We start from the raw sequence: 16,450 nt of genomic DNA on the forward strand, positions 1-16,450 counted from the left end.
GTATTTGTTTTGTGGTTACAACAAGAGTTACAAAATATCCTTTGGTTATAACAAGCTATTTTTTAAAGATAGCAACTTGACACTGATCATTAAGACAGAAAAAAGGGGCAGGTGCTGTAAGCAGCCTTCTACTGTGCCGGCATCCCATATGGGCGCCAGTTCTAGTCCCAGCTGCTCCACTTCTGAACCAGCCCTCTGCTATGGCCTGGGAAAGCAGTGGAAGATGGCCCAAAGCCTTGGGTCCCTGCACACCCCTGGGAGACCCCAAAGAAGATCCTGGCTCCTGGCTTCGAATTGGTGCAGCTCTGGCCGTTGAGGCCAATTGGAGAGAGAACCAGCAGATAGAAGAAGACCTCTTTCTCACTCTCTGCCTCTCTTTCATTCTCTGTTTAACTCTGACTTTCAAACAAACAGATAAATCTTTAAAAAAAGACAGAAAAAAGGCAGAAAAAGGAATAAAGAATTAGTTAATTAAAAACTCTATACTTGCATTTTATTTCTCCCTCTATTGTAAGTTTGTGATGTCCTATATTACTTCAGTATTTATTGTCTATCTCTTAACACATTAATATAGTTATTGCTATTTATTTTATTGGTCTTCTTCTTTTTACTAAAGATATTAAAAGTCTATTAACCTGTTTAGACTATTAGAGCAATCTATACTTGTCTGTATAGTTACTTCTGTCAGTGAATGTAATACTGTCAAATACTTTCTTGTTATATTTTAGTGTCTCTCTCTTTCAGTTCAAAGAACTCACTTTGGTATTTTTGTAGGATAAATCTGATGGTGATAAATTCTCTCAGCTTTTGTTGATCTCGAGTGGGTTATTATCTCTTTTTCATTTCTAAAGGATAATTTAGCTGCGTACAGTATTCTGGTTGGCATTTCTTTCCCTTCAAACACTGTGACTATCTCATCTTACTGCATGCTGACCTGTATGATTTTTCTGAGAAGTCTGCTGTCAGTGAATCATAACCCCCTATTGTGTTGTTTCTTTTTTGCTATTTTGAGACTTCTCTTTTATTGTTAGCCTTTGAGAGTTTGATTATATTATGTTTGGGTTGACTCTGTTGAATTGTATCTAATTGTTGACCTTGACCTTCCTGTTCATGGATATCTGTACCTTTCTCTAGGTTTGGGAAATTTTCTGTTATCATCTCTTGTAATAAGTTTTTATACTTTGACTTTCTTAAGTCTGTCCAGGACTGAATATTTGCTCTTATAATCCAGTCCCAAAATCTCCGTTGGTTTTCCTTATTCCTCTTCATTCCCCTGTTTTCTCCTATATGTAGTTTCAAATAACCAGTCTTCAAATCATTTATTCTTATGTCAAAAATCTGCTATTGATTCCTTCTATCATGCTTTTCATTTATTTGATGTACTTCTTAAACATCCTTATTTGATTTTCCAATTACTTCTTTCAATGCATTAAGTTTCTTTTATAAATATTGATTTTTCCCTTTGTAATTTCTTGAAGTTCAATGACTTTTCATTTGTATAAACTCATATATGTATATGTATGTGTATAATGATCATGGCTTGGTTCTGGTGAATTCATGGTTCCCAGAATGTTATTTTTTCATGCATGACAATCTCTGAGCACACTGAATATACTGAAGGATTATGTATTTATTGCAGTCTTCATAGTCTGCCTTTATTTGTGCCTGTCCTAGTAGAAATTTCAAGTAGTCTATTTATTTTCTTTGAACCTCTGGTCACTGCCACTATTTTACCAATAGATAATAAATAAAATTGTCTTTTTTCATGGTTTCAGGACCAGAGATTCCCAAGTGCAAGTTTGTCACAGATTCATTATTGGTACACTATTAAGATGGACTGCAAAAGTGCCTAAAACGAGTCTGTCCAGCACGAATGGGACTGATCCGTGTTTTTTGTTAATTGATTCACCAGATTCTGTGGGATTCTGCCTTATTATGGGACTCACAGTTGAGAAACTGCCCCTTGGCCCCAAAGAAGCAATTTATCTTACAGCCCTTCTCTTCCTCCAACTGGAGAATGACTCCGTGATGTACTACCTAGGTTTCAGTAAGAGATGGAGTGAGCAAAATCATGGTCACAAATGTTACAACCCTGGATCAAACCTACAGCTGCTGAAACAAATGCTGCACTTGGGCAGGCTATGAACCACACTTCCATGGCCTGGGTGTTGCTGTGCTGCATTTGTCTGAGACAAGTCTTGCATCCAATCAGTGATTAGGTTGTCCAGAATATGAGTCTATCCCACTGGGTCTGTGGGTCTCCACCTGACACTGGGGTGAATCCAGAGGCTCTATGCACAAGCACCTCCCTGATGACAGGGCCATTACTTTATGTCTAATGTTAGGCTTCAGGATTGTAGTCCCAGCATTGATTTCCAAAGTTCTATCTTACTTTCCTGTCTTATTCTGTAGCAGATGTAAACTTCATTGTACTGCATGAAATTGGAGAAATGGTAGTTGAGTTAGTTCCTTAACTACCAAGTTAATAGTGGTTGACAGGGTAATGTGGATCCAGAGACTCCAGTCTCAGATACTCATCTAGGGGTAAAGGTGTGGGTCTCTGCCCGCTACTGAGTTTTACACTGATATGACTCTTTATGGGTTCCAAGTCCAAATCTTATGCTTAATTCTGCCTCCCTTAAGCAGGAGGTATCTTTATCCATACTGTGCTGCTTAGATTTTCAGAAGTGAAACTTGCATCTCTAGCCCTCTGCTTACGTTAATGAACCTTTCTTATCTTAATGCTAAAATCAGGTACAGTGATCTCTCGCCTCTTTTCCTTTGATCATAGGAAGGTGGTTTTATGTGTCAGTGTCTGTTCAATTTGATGTATCTTTGAGGAGACAAGTATTAGAGGGTTTCTCCAATCTCCTCTGACTGTGTCCTTTCTTTTTTTTTTTTTTTTTTTTTTTTTTTTTTTGTGTGTGTGTTGACATGATGGCTTTTTTTTTTAAACTTTTATTTAATGCATATAATTTTCCAAAGTACGACTTATGGCTTACAATGGCTTCCCCCCCATACCGTCTCTCCCACCCACAACCCTCCCCTTTCCCACTCCCTCTCCCCTTCCATTCACATCAAGATTCATTTTCGATTATCTTAATATACAGAAGATCAGCTTAGTATACATTAAGTATGGATTTCAACAGTTTGCTCCCACACAGAAACATAAAGTGAAAAATAATAGATGATTTTTTTAAATGATGATGAAATCAGAGCAGACCTATTGTCATGTTTAATCCCAGTGAGAGTCAAGTTGGGAATTGATAATTTTTTTTTTTTTTTTTTTTTTTTTTACAGAGGATCAGTTTAGTATGCATTAAGTAAGGATTTCAACAGTTTGCACCCCCATAGAAACACAAAGTGAAATATATTGTTTGAGTACTCGTTATAGCATTAAATCTCAATGTACAGCACATTAAGGATAGAGATCCTACATGAGGAGTAAGTGCACAGTGACTCCTGTTGTTGACTTTACCAATTGACAGTGTCTCAATCTCAATGTACAGCACATTAAGGATAGAGATCCTACATGAGGAGTAAGTGCACAGTGACTCCTGTTGTTGACTTTACCAATTGACAGTGTCCTTTCTAATTATTATATTTCAAAGTCTTTGACCACCTGGCCAGTTTTAATTGTCCATAATAATACTATGTAAGTCCATAAGTATTGAAAGTCATAGGTCCTAAGTTTTATGCTCCTGCATTTTACTTCTGCCATTACGTTATGTTAAGGTTTAATTTCAAATGTACCATCTTGTTTTTAAGATACATTACTGAGAACACCTTTTTTTATAAGTTACTGACTCTGACAGGACTTGTTTATCCATGGGCTCTGGTAGCATGGTCACATGGTATCCCATGGTGTGATGCGTTTCTATGGCAACTTGCCGTGGTCATGGTTCCCAGACATATAGTCAAATATTATGCTGGATATTTTTGTGAGACTGTTGTAGGATGAGACTAACATTTAAATTGGTAGACTCTGAGCAAAGCAAATTGCCTGTTATAATGTGCCTCATTAATTGAGGATATGAATAGAATTGGAAACTGATATCCCTCCAACAAGAGGAAATTCTCCAGCAAACATAACATAAAATAACTTTGGGGACATTTTTAAAAGAAGATGAAAATATCTTCTTTTAAAAATGTCCCCAAAGTTATTTTATTTATTTTTGAGAGAGAGAGAGAGAGAGAGAGAGAAAGGGATAAGAAGACTCCCAACCACTGCTCCATTCCATAAATGCCTACAATACCAAGGCTTGGCCCAGATCAAAGTCAGGAACTGGAAACTCAGTCTGGATCTTCCACATGGATGCCAGGGGCCCGATTACTTGATCGTCGTTTGCTGACTCCCAGGGTGTATATGTGCAGGAAGCTGGAAGCAGAACCAGGATGCAAACCCAGGCACTCTGATATGGGATGTGTGTGCCTCACGTGCCAATTTTAACAGCTAGACAAAATGCCCACTCCTGCATTATCTTTCAATTCATTTTGCCTTAAATTCTGTAAAGTCCCTTTGCGTGTGTATATATGTATGTGTGTGCATGTGAGTATACATATGTATACATACATATTTATGTATCTCCTATTGGTGTGTGTGTCTATATATATATATATATATATATATCCTATTGGTTCTGTTTCTTTGGAGAATCCTCACTGATACAGAGTTTGGTATTCCTTCTGAAACTAGTTTATGTCCAGAATATTTTTTTCATAGCATTTATAATTCTTTGCTATTGCTAGTATCATCTTGATTAAGAACTTCAATGATCTTTATTAGGATTTTTCTGGCTGGATCTTACACCAAACACCACATTTCATGCCATTGATACTTCCTACATCACAGGAATCTTGACTTACCATAGCTAATATGGCTGGGCTACTTATTCTGTAGACTGGATGTCCTACAAACCTTTTTCTAAATTCGGATAGTATGTAAACATGGTAGGCTTGCTTATCAAAAGTATACAAACTAAAAGATAGTCATGTTCCTAGGATGTGTTCCCACACATACACAAATACTCTTAACCTCTATACCTCTAAAAGTTTAACGAATATCAAAATTCTTTTAATTGTCTGTGTTTGAAACCAGCCTGTAGCACATAGCACATAGGTCTTTTCATATTCATCTGTGTATTAATCATGTATAGATTACCCAGCCTTATAATCATGATCTCTCATTGATGCAATCAATCAATATGATATTTTATAAGATTTCCAAATGGAAATATGATTATAATAGGAATGGTAAGGCTAAAGTAACCCTGTGATGAGATTGAAGATGTGTGTCATTCTTGTTGCAGGCTGATTCTGTGGTTACATACACTCACACTTCTTAAATTATAAGTATTTCTAAGGATCAATATTTGTGAAAAGGAATAAGAAGAAGTGTGATTGGGAAGAAGGATGAGTGGAATTACAGTGAAGGCTCATCAAAGCCTTGGGAAAGAATGGCATAAATAACATCTGTTATGTTAGCCGCTCTTTAACTAAGATGAGTGGGCAGTTGTGCTCCTGCTTATAATCAGATGTGTATTGTTCCAGGAACCACATAATCTGAGGCAAGGCAGACTTTTGTAGTTAAAGGATACCCTGAGAGATATGTCAGTCGGGTATTGACTAGACTGCATTTTCTACAGGTGCACCACATGTTCTTCCTTGAAGTAGGATCTAATGGGTTCATTTTACTGTCAACTACAGTAAAACAAGGTATTTGCACATTGGGAAGACACCATAAAGGGTGTTTAATATAACTAAAATGTAAACCAGACAAGATGAGATCAAGAGGAAGATAAATAACTCAAAAGAATTAGAGAAACCTTTTAAAGTAAATTAATTTAGATATGGGCCAAGAAGATTAAAATTTGGAATACATTGAGTTCTCCCAAAATTTAAGGGAGATCAACAGACACAAAGGAAAAAGATAGACATACATATTAAGTCAAGAAAACAGAAATCAAATTGAGAAATGACAGCTCTGTTATGTAGTAAATAAGGATTAAACAGCAATAATTAAAATCATGCTGTACTTCATTATATAAAATATAATGTCAATTTTTAAATGCTAACATTGTTGAAATAAGGAGGGAAGTCATCATAAATGTCATAACTTGATTGGAAGGACTTTTACTTTAAGTGTGTCATACATTTGATGGGAAAATAGAATTGATAAAGTGAGTAAAGAAAAGAGGTTATCAAACACATAGAAAGCAGCAATGAAATTCATATAGGCAGAAGGACTCAGATTGAAATGAACTCTCACAATGAAAAGCAGAGAGTGCTTAAAACTATAAATTCAAGGGATTTGTTGATTACAGTGTTCACAACTCTTAGAATAATATCACAACATAGTAGCTTAAAATAAAAGGCTTAAATAATTGCATCATCCTTATCTTGATTTAAATTATAATAATAAGAAAAAAAATATACATTTCGGGGCAATTTAGCAAAGAGTTTAAGAGGCCTCTGGAACTAGGCTATTTGGACTTGGAATGCTGGTCATGCCGTTGTAATAGATTCTTGCAAGGAAATATTACCATAACTAACTCTCTACTCCTGACTGTATGATACGTTATTCTTTCCTATCACCATATTTGCAGTAAGGGCCATATAAATTGTTCAGAGATTGGATTCATTTGTGTCACCGCTGACAGAATCATTTAACTACCAAGACAAGATCTTTTTGCACTTTCTTCCCATACAACAATGCCAATGTAATCATAGGTTTGGCCATCAGATCATAGTCCTGAATTTTGAATCAACATAAAAATTAGAGCTACCTTGCTGTATTTTGTCTTTGCACTTGAATTTTATATAAAGTAAACTTTGGGGATTTGGAGAATTATTTGTTAGTGCAACATATTTTAATTTTCTTGAATAAGTCACTGACTTTTGAAATGATAATACAAAGGTGCTGGCATTTTGGCCCAATGGTTTAAATCACTGTCTATGATGTCATAATCCTTTATCAGAGTGCCAGTTTGAGTCCTGGTTGCTTTGCTTCCATTCCAGTTCTCAGCTAATAAGCCTGGGAAGGCAGTGGATGATGTAACTCTGTGTAAGTAGGGGCTACACAGAGTGTACTCTGAGTGGTAGGGGCTTGGGTCCCTACCTCCCACATTAGAGATCTGGATGAAGTTCTGGGCTCCTGGATTCCCACTGGCCTAGCCCTGCCTGTTGCCTCCATTTGTGGAGTGAACCAATGGATGGAATATCTATTTTTCTCTGTCTCTCCTCCACTCTGTCACCCTTATTCTCAAGTAAATGCAGTAAATCTTTTAAAAAATGACATTATGTAGGGACCAGGGCTGTGGCATAGTGAGTAAAGCCACTGCCTGCAGTGCCGGCATCCTCTATGGGAATTTGTTTGAGTCCCAACTGCTCCACTTCCTATCCAGCTCTGTCAATGTGCCTGGGAAAGCAATAGAAGATAACCCAAGTCCTTGGGCCCCAGTGCTCACATGGGCGATCCAGAAGAAGCTCCAGGGATCCTGACACCATATCAGCCCAGCTCTAGCCATTGAGGCCATTTGGGCAGTGAACAAGCAGATGGAAGAAATCTCTCTCTGTTTCTCTCTCTCTCTCTCTCTCTCTCTTGGTCTCTGCATCTCTAACTCTGCCTTTCAAATAAATAAATAAATCTTTTAAAAGTTACATTATGTAAAGTAAATATACTCTTTGTGATTCAGTCTTCTTATTTTAAAATGGGGTGATGATGGCATAAGCCTAAATATTTTTCAAAAGAAGTAAATGCACTAAACTAAAAAAACCATTTCTTAAAGCTCATGGTTAATACTGTTAATACTATTGAGAGCTTATTATGACAATAAGAAAAACATAAAAATAAATTCTCCAAGGAAATGAAAATTATATTGGCCATAATTTCAAAATTATCAAATTTTTATAACTACCGAAACTTTCTTTTACATGTGAAAATAAAAGGCATTTTCTCGTAAGCAAAACCACAGATGATCTTATACACGCTTTGAAATTTTCCTGAAGATAGACCATAGACAAAAACAGAGACATTAAGAAAGAGTATTAGTTTAAGACTGGAAGAAGTATCATACAAATGAATTAGCAAAACGTACCCAGCTTACAGTCCAGTCTAGAAATCTCACTGAATGGTACTTTTAGAATTTGTCAGTTGGTTACGTCTTTGGCAAAACCCTAGACCCTGCCTCACTTTGCACCAGTCCTCCTGCTCCTGCTGCTGCTTTTCCTGCTTCCTCTCCCCAGCCTTCTTTCTTCCCTATTTCCTGCTTCCCTTTCCTCTTCTGTTTCTGCTCCTCGTTTGCCTCTTTCCTAATCTTTTTTTTTCACCTCCTACTCTTCTGCCTCCTTCGCTTCCTTCTCCTCCTATTTTGCCTGTTTCTGATTCTTTACCAGCATTGAAAACCCTTCCATTATGACTCATTCTCTAATTTAGAATTTACATAAACTTCTCATGCTTTTTATGAGCCCTAAACACTTAGCAAGTAGCAAAGCAATAATTTTAAAAACTTCTTGCTGCATTGTTTCATTACAAGAATTAGTGAAAAAGGATAATTGTTTTTCTATTTCGATCTCAAATTTCAGTTCAGAAAAATTTTCTGCACTTTTGTATCTTTATCATTGCAGTTATTATATTCTCCTTTGTATTATGATTGTTTACCAGTGTGGCTTTCTCTCAGCTGGACTGGGAACTCTTTGAGATGGGGTTGTGCTCATTATCTCTTAGCATGATGCCAGGTACACAGAGCGAGCTGCACTAATACAGGTTATATTGAATTTATTCTGATTGTAAATTAATACACAAAGGAACAAGATACAAATGCTATAGTTTCCATCTTTTTGTTTGAGCTGAAAACATTTGCACATTGCCTTAAGTATATTCATAAGCATTATACCTATCTACATTTTTATACCTATATCTCTCAAACTGTATCTATCCATGTGAACCTAACAATACTAATTCTTAGATATTTGATAGGCTACATTTAAGAAACTGGATAGAATGCATGGGTGAAAATTGCATCTTTAAGGACTGCCATTTGGGGAGCTGGCATTGTAGTGCACCAAACTAAACTGCCACCTGCAACACCTGCCTTCCATACCAGAGTGACGGTTCAAATCCAGATTGCTCTGCTTCTGATTCAACTCATGTACCAGGGAAAGCAGCAGATGGTGGCCCAAGTGGGAGATCTGGCTGGAGTTCTAGGCTTCTGGCTTTGGCTTGGCCCAGCCCTGCCCATGCCTGCATTTGGGGAGTGAATCAATTGATGGATGATTTCTCTCTGTCTCTTGTCACTCTTTCATATAAACCAATAACCTACCTCCCCTCCCAAAAGAAGACTTCCATGGATTTTTTTTTTCTGAATTTTCTCTTCATTTTTCAGCTTCAAAGATGTATAACTTAAGGTTTATCCTGAGTCATTGCCAATGATGAAATATGTGGAGTTTTCCTAAGAAAGGAATGCATTTGGAGTAGAGGGTAGAATCAGAGCCCAAAGAGGTTCTTCTTAGAAGAGCAGATAGTTTCAGTGACTACGCAATCTATGGCCTGGGTTGAACTTAAGTTCTACAGATATATTTAGCACTTCTCCAGCATTCAGAACTGCAGTTGTTGGTTATGAATTTTGAGTGTGTCTTGGAATCCAACTTCCCTACAAAGAAAATTCAGGGGATTCCAATTCAATCCCATCGAGGTGGCATGTACCAATGCCATCTCACTGTTCCAGGTGATCAGTTTCAGTTCACAGTTGGTCATGGTGGAGGGACTGGGAGTCAAAGGGAGCACATAGACAAGTCTAGTACCTGCTAACGCTAACCGATGGAGTAAATAAAGGGGAGAGTGATCCAACATGGGAAGTGAGATACTCAGCAGACTCATAGAATGGCAGATGTCCTAAATAGCACTCTGGCCTCAGAATCAGCCCTAAAGGCATTCGGAGCTGGCTGAAAAGCTCATGAGAGTATTTCAGGCATGGAAAGCCAAGACATTCTGGCAAAAGATCTCTGTGAGTGAGATCCCAGTGGAAAGAACAGGTCTTCAAAGAAGGAGGTACCTTTCTCTGAAGGGAGGAGAGAACCTCCACTTTGACTATGACCTTGTCTAAACAAGATAAGAGTCGGAGAACTCAGAGGGCTTCCATAGCCTTGGAAACTCATGACTGGAGCATAGGGAGATTACTGATGCCATAGACAGGAGTGTCAATTGGTAAAGTCAACAACAGGAGTCACTGTGCACTTACTCCTCATGTAGGATCTCTATCCTTATGTGCTGTACATTGAGATTTAATGCTATAATGAGTACTCAAACAATATATTTCACTTTGTGTTTCTATGGGGGTGCAAACTGTTGAAATCCTTACTTAATGCATACTAAACTGATCCTCTGTAAAAAAAAAAAAAAAGCAATTATCAATTCCCAACTTGACTCTCACTGGGATTAAACATGACAATAGGTCTGCTCTGATTTCATCATCATTTTAAAAAAAATCATCTATTATTTTTCACTTTATGTTTCTGTGTGGGAGCAAACTGTTGAAATCCATACTTAATGTATACTAAGCTGATCTTCTGTATATTAAGATAATCGAAAATGAATCTTGATGTGAATGGAAGGGGAGAGGGAGTGGGAAAGGGGAGGGTTGTGGGTGGGAGAGACGGTATGGGGGGGAAGCCATTGTAATCCATAAGTCGTACTTTGGAAATTTATATTCATTAAATAAAAGTTAAAAACACACACACACACACACAAAAAAAAGAAAATTCAGTACAGGATTTTATCATGTTAAAATTTTTGTTGGAGCTCGTGTTGTGGTACAGAGGGTTATGGTTCACCTTTTGATGTCTTAATCTTGTAGTGAAGTGCCTGGAATTAAGTCTGCCTCCACTTCCAATCAAGTTTGCTGCAGATGTGCAACCTGGGAGGCAACAGATGATGGCTCAAGTGCTTGGATCCGGGTAATTTGTATGGGAGACCCAGATGGAGTTCCTAGCTCCAGGTGTTGGCCTGGCCCAATCCTGGTTGTTGTGGCTTTCCAGAGAATAAACAAATAGGTGAAAGACATTTTTCTCTGTTCTCTTTCAAATAAATACAAACAAATTTTAGACTAATGTTTTGCTTATCTCTTTTAATTTAACTGACAGATACAGACTATTGGCATATATAACCTTACTGTTTTTATTTGAAACACATATCTGTGACTATTCTTGTATATTTAAATTGAAAATTGAGTATATTTTACACCATTTAAAATTTTTTTCATAGATTTCAAAGATTCTTCTTGTGAATTTTGAAGAACAAAAAATAGGATCAAGCCAAATATGCACATGCATGTATATATATTTGTGTAATATACATATATATATATACATATTTGTATATAATCATTGTCAAAGGAGATTTTTGAACAGAATAAAGCAGATTTTTTTTTGAGTGCATGGCAGGACATAATAAAAGTATTTTTATTGGGAAGATTTTAACAGCTTAAAATAGTCTTTGAATAATGGCCACCAAAGAGAGATGTTATTTATGCTTTACCTCCCAAACTCTGTGAATGTAACCTAATATAACAGAATGGAATTTGCAGATGTGATCACGCTAAAGAACTAGAGATGAGAAGATTATCCTGGATTATTCAGATGGGATCACTGTAATCACATAGGTGACGTTTAGACAGAAGGCAAAGTAATCGATGGAGCAGAGAGCCAGATAATGATATGTGAAGATGTAACACTTCTAGCTGTGAAGGCAGAGGAAGAGAGAGATGACTCAAGGAGCAGAATCCTGGGAAATCAAGGAATTGGAGGATCCAGAGAACCCAGCACCAGTGGGATCATCTGACCCACAAAGGAGTAAAAGCCTACAATTACAGAATGTGTTGATTCAAGCCACCAAATTTTGATAATTTATCACTTCTTGGCCTTTTGGCTAAAATCAAGTATAATATTTGTGATAATTTGTTATTGTACAATAGGAAATTAATTTTGAAAGTTGACTTTGATGAAATACCATAAGTGTATTGTTGTCTAAAACAAAAACACAAAAATAGAATCAAAAACAAAAAAACACAATTGGCTTTTGAGTTCCTTGGTTATAACCAATATATTTTTTGGACCACTGAATGTTTCATAATTATTTTAATTGTACATATTGATGGCAAACAGTGTGATAATTTGTTACATGTATTCAATGTTTAAGGTTCAAATTAGGTCAAATTAGCCACAAATTAGGCATTTTCCTCTCCTTAAAATTTTAAAAATATTTAATTATTTTAAATATTTGATTATTTTGACTACATAATCATCTGTAGTATAAGTAGTATGATTTTGTTTACATTTTCTCTCCCAGCACAAAATGAATAATGACTTAATGATTAGCCTAGCAGAAGTTTCCTAAATTTATTTAGTTTTTCATTTTAATGTGCAAAGATAATTCAGTATACCCAGTGAACATAAACTGTATCTTTCTAAATTATGTACATGTTTGATGATTCAAGGCACAATTATATTCATGGACTAATAATAAGTACATACATTGGAAAGTGAAAAAATAAACTAAAAATGTAACAGAACATGTATGAGTAGAATATCTAGTGCTTTCTTCTATCACTTCACTGGGCCTCATTGCAGATCTCTTGATTTTTGCCTCTCTTATTACAAATCTGTGTATTAGATGGTCAATACCAATCTCTTCCAACTGTTTAATGATTCTCTTCTTTTTCTACTGTGTGCTTGTTCTGCTGTTAATGACAAATATAGTACAGATTTAGTTAGAAGCCATGGGGTATGATGTTGAATAAGCAATGTGACTAAACCTCATTGTGTATTCCCAGGCTGACTCTTAGTACTCTATTTTCGTATCTCTTGAGCAATATAGCTCATTAAAATAGTCTATTCTGCAATGTTTCAGTAAAAAAGGTACTATGATATGATGTACTTTTTTTCTTAGCTTGCAAAGGGGATGAACTCAAATGATATGATCATCTGGTTAATGACATTAATTATCTGTGTGAATATGTATTTTCAAAATTGCAAGCTGTTATGACAGTAAAGAAGATTAAGTTTTTTACATTTTGAAAAATCAGATAAAACACATGCCACAACTGGAAAGACATTTTGTTGAATGAGTCTATTTTAGTCTCAGTATGATGATGCCAATCTTGTGTTTTTTCATTTTAGAATGAAATGTAGAACAGCACTTTTCCATCCATAAAAATTCCTTGGTTGCTTTCAAAGTTCTACCCTCCAGACACCCTGTGTGACCTACAGCATCATTACAATTTGCTATGATTTACATGAAGGGGAAAAACAATCCACAGATACCGCTGTTAATGATATTGCTCAAACTTTTTGCCAACACTTAATAATTTAATGAAGAATGACTTTAAAGGGACTTTGGTTTTTGAAACTTAAAACGTCTGTTATAACTTGTATTTTTAAATAAAGAATCCAAAAATTTACCGCAGCATGATCGAATTCCTGACAGTAATGTTACAGTGAGATGAAAGAGAGAAGTAATAGACCATCTTTGTTAATAAACATTTGTTTTCAAACTTACACTTGATTTTTTCTTAAAATTAGTTATTTTGTGACCTGAGGATCAAATTTTCTATGCACAATATTCATTTTTTATGTTGCAATTCAAATCAGTACCCAGAAATAATTTCTTCTGCATATGCATCAGGGGTATGATGACTTAGTATTTACTTGAGTTATCATAACTATAATAAAGGAGTATGACTGTTTGAAAATGTCTCTAAGGCTTCACTTTGGCTTCCAAACACAATAAGATGGAGGGATCTCTAGGGGAATGATGCTGTGATGACCTTGCGTGTATCCATATTGATTATATGGACAAAAATTTAAATCATTGTTATCTAAGGATGCATTTTGATCCTCCCTGAATGGGGTAGGAAGGAAAGCCACAAAGCCATCTCTAGTTCATCCTTTTTTTCTATCAGAGGTTATCATGAAATAGTTCCTCTTTGTCTCCATGGTTTAGAAGAAAAATTTCCCCCTGCACCTGAGAATATAGCTGCAGGCTATAAAGCTCTTAACCTGTATCAAAGTAGAGAACTGACTATGAGAAGAGGTTTCCACAGCTCCCACTGTAGTCATCTGATTCCCTTAGTTTCAATGTTATCCTTTGAGGTGTGGTAGAGAGAGCAAGCTTGTAACTGTAACTCTCCTTTCATGCTATATGTGCATAATAAACTGAATCAAACACTTTCTGATGCACTTTATTGTTTGTTTGTTTTTAAAGATTTATTTATTTATTTGAAAGTCAGAGTTACACAGAGAGAGAAGGAAAGGCAGAGAGAGAGAGATGTCTTCCCTTCTCTGGTTCACTCCCCAATTGGACATAATGGCTGGAGCTGTGCTGATCCAAAGCCAGGAGACAGGACCTTCTTCTGGGTCTCCCATGCTGGTGCAGGGGCCCAAGGACTTGCTCCATCTTCCACTCCTTTCCCAGATCATAGCAGAGAGATGGATCAGAAGTGGAGCAGGTGGGACTCGAACTGGCGCTTATACGAGATGCTTGGCGCTGCAGGCAGCCGTTTACCCACTACATCACAGCGCCAGCCCAAATGCACTTTTATAATTTGATTTAAAAGACCTGGTTTGGACTTTTCTTCTTTGTGCTTTGTGGGACCAGGGTCACAACATATCCTTCCCTGAGAGTGACATCACCATTTTCATTCCTGTGAAACTAAAACTTCAATTCCTAAGACATCTGTATTTCTGCACAGCTCTTGAAAAGAGCTAGAAAGCAATCCAGACAGCCTTGCACCCAGATTTGAAACTGAGTGGATTAGTTGATGTTATGCTTACCCTATAGAATTCCCTACACTGGGCTGTATATCTATGCTTTATTACCAGAAGATCACACAGTCTCTAGTCCCTGAGGATGATGCAGATGGGGAAAGCCTACATTTGCTAGATATCCTGACTCATGGCTTCTCAATTCATCTGTCACTGAATCCATATTATTGTAGTTATGGACACTTCCCTGACACATTATCTTTTCAAAGTGTAGCCCTGATGAGATGAACATTTTAGAATATGGCTATTAAAAAACCAGGTGGAGAAGCTAAGTTATATTTCTCTACAATTCACATGTTGAAGTCTTTATCCTGTAGTCCTCAGAATGTGACTGTTTTTAGAGATAGGGTTTTTTAAAGTTAATTAAACTTGAGTTAGCCTCTAAGAGTGGCTTCTTATCTAACTTGACAAATTTAGTTGCGAGAGGAGGAAATGTGGAAACAGAAGGAGACTCTGGTGTCCCACATCCTCAGAAGATAGTGCCAAAGGTGCTAACAAGAGAGAAACACCTCCAAATCACAGAGAGAGTCATCAAAAGGAACTTAGTACAGGATTCACTTCAATATCATGCCCCAGAATTGTGAGAAAATAGCAAGCAAATTTACAAACTATGTAAGGAAGAGCGTGAATGTGCTCAGAATTTTGAATGCATTGTGAAGGGAGAAAGTGTGTCACCATAATTACTATCAGCTTCCAATTGCCTGTGAACTTAGAAGACCTGGGACATTATGTCTGCACAAAATAAGTTATGCAATGAATAGGCAAAGATAACGAATACATGGCAAATTCTGGGAAATATATTTTTCTTTCAGATTTCATATATATATATATATTTATTTCAAAACTATTACATATATTTTTAAACTTTTATTTAATGAATATAAATTTCCAAAGTACGACTTATGGATTACAATGGCTTCCCCCCCATACCGTCCCTCCCACCCACAACCCTCCCCTTTCCCACTCCCTCTCCCCTTCCATTCACATCAAGATTCATTTTTGATTATCTTAATATACAGAAGATCAGCTTAGTATACATTAAGTAAGGATTTCAACAGTTTGCTCCCACACAGAAACATAAAGTGAAAAATAATAGATGATTTTTTTTAAATGATGATGAAATCAGAGCAGACCTATTGTCATGTTTAATCCCAGTGAGAGTCAAGTTGGGAATTGATAATTTCTTTTTTTTTTTTTTAACAGAGGATCAGTTTAGCATGCATTAAGTAAAGATTTCAACAGTTTGCACCCCCATAGAAACACAAAGTGAAATATATTGTTTGAGTACTCGTTATAGCATTAAATCTCAATGCACAGCACATTAAGGACAGAGATCCTACATGAGGAGTAAGTGCACAGTGACTCCTGTTGTTGACTTTACCAATTGACACTCCTGTCTATGGCATCAGTAATCTCCCTAATGCTCCAGTCATGAGTTTCCAAGGCTATGGAAGCCCTCTGAGTTCTCTGACTCTTATCTTGTTTAGACAAGGTCATAGTCAAAGTGAAAGTTCTCTCCTCCCTTCAGAGAAAGGTACCTCCTTCTTTGATGACCTGTTCTTTCCACTGGGATCTCACTCACAGAGATCTTTTGCCAGAGTGTCTTGGCTTTCCATGCCTGAAATACTCTCGT

The 16,450-nt window shown here is 36.7% G+C and overlaps 1 pseudogene; it reads left to right on the top strand.

The window, feature by feature from the left end:
* The first annotated feature begins 1,935 nt into the window (after positions 1-1,935).
* LOC100352523 (replication factor C subunit 1-like) overlaps positions 1,936-16,450 on the top strand; it is a 165,807-nt pseudogene continuing 151,292 nt past the window's right edge.

This window comes from Oryctolagus cuniculus, chromosome 4, assembly GCF_051225735.1.
Source record: "Oryctolagus cuniculus isolate XC-2025 breed Fujian yellow rabbit chromosome 4, ASM5122573v1, whole genome shotgun sequence".
NCBI lineage: Eukaryota > Metazoa > Chordata > Mammalia > Lagomorpha > Leporidae > Oryctolagus > Oryctolagus cuniculus.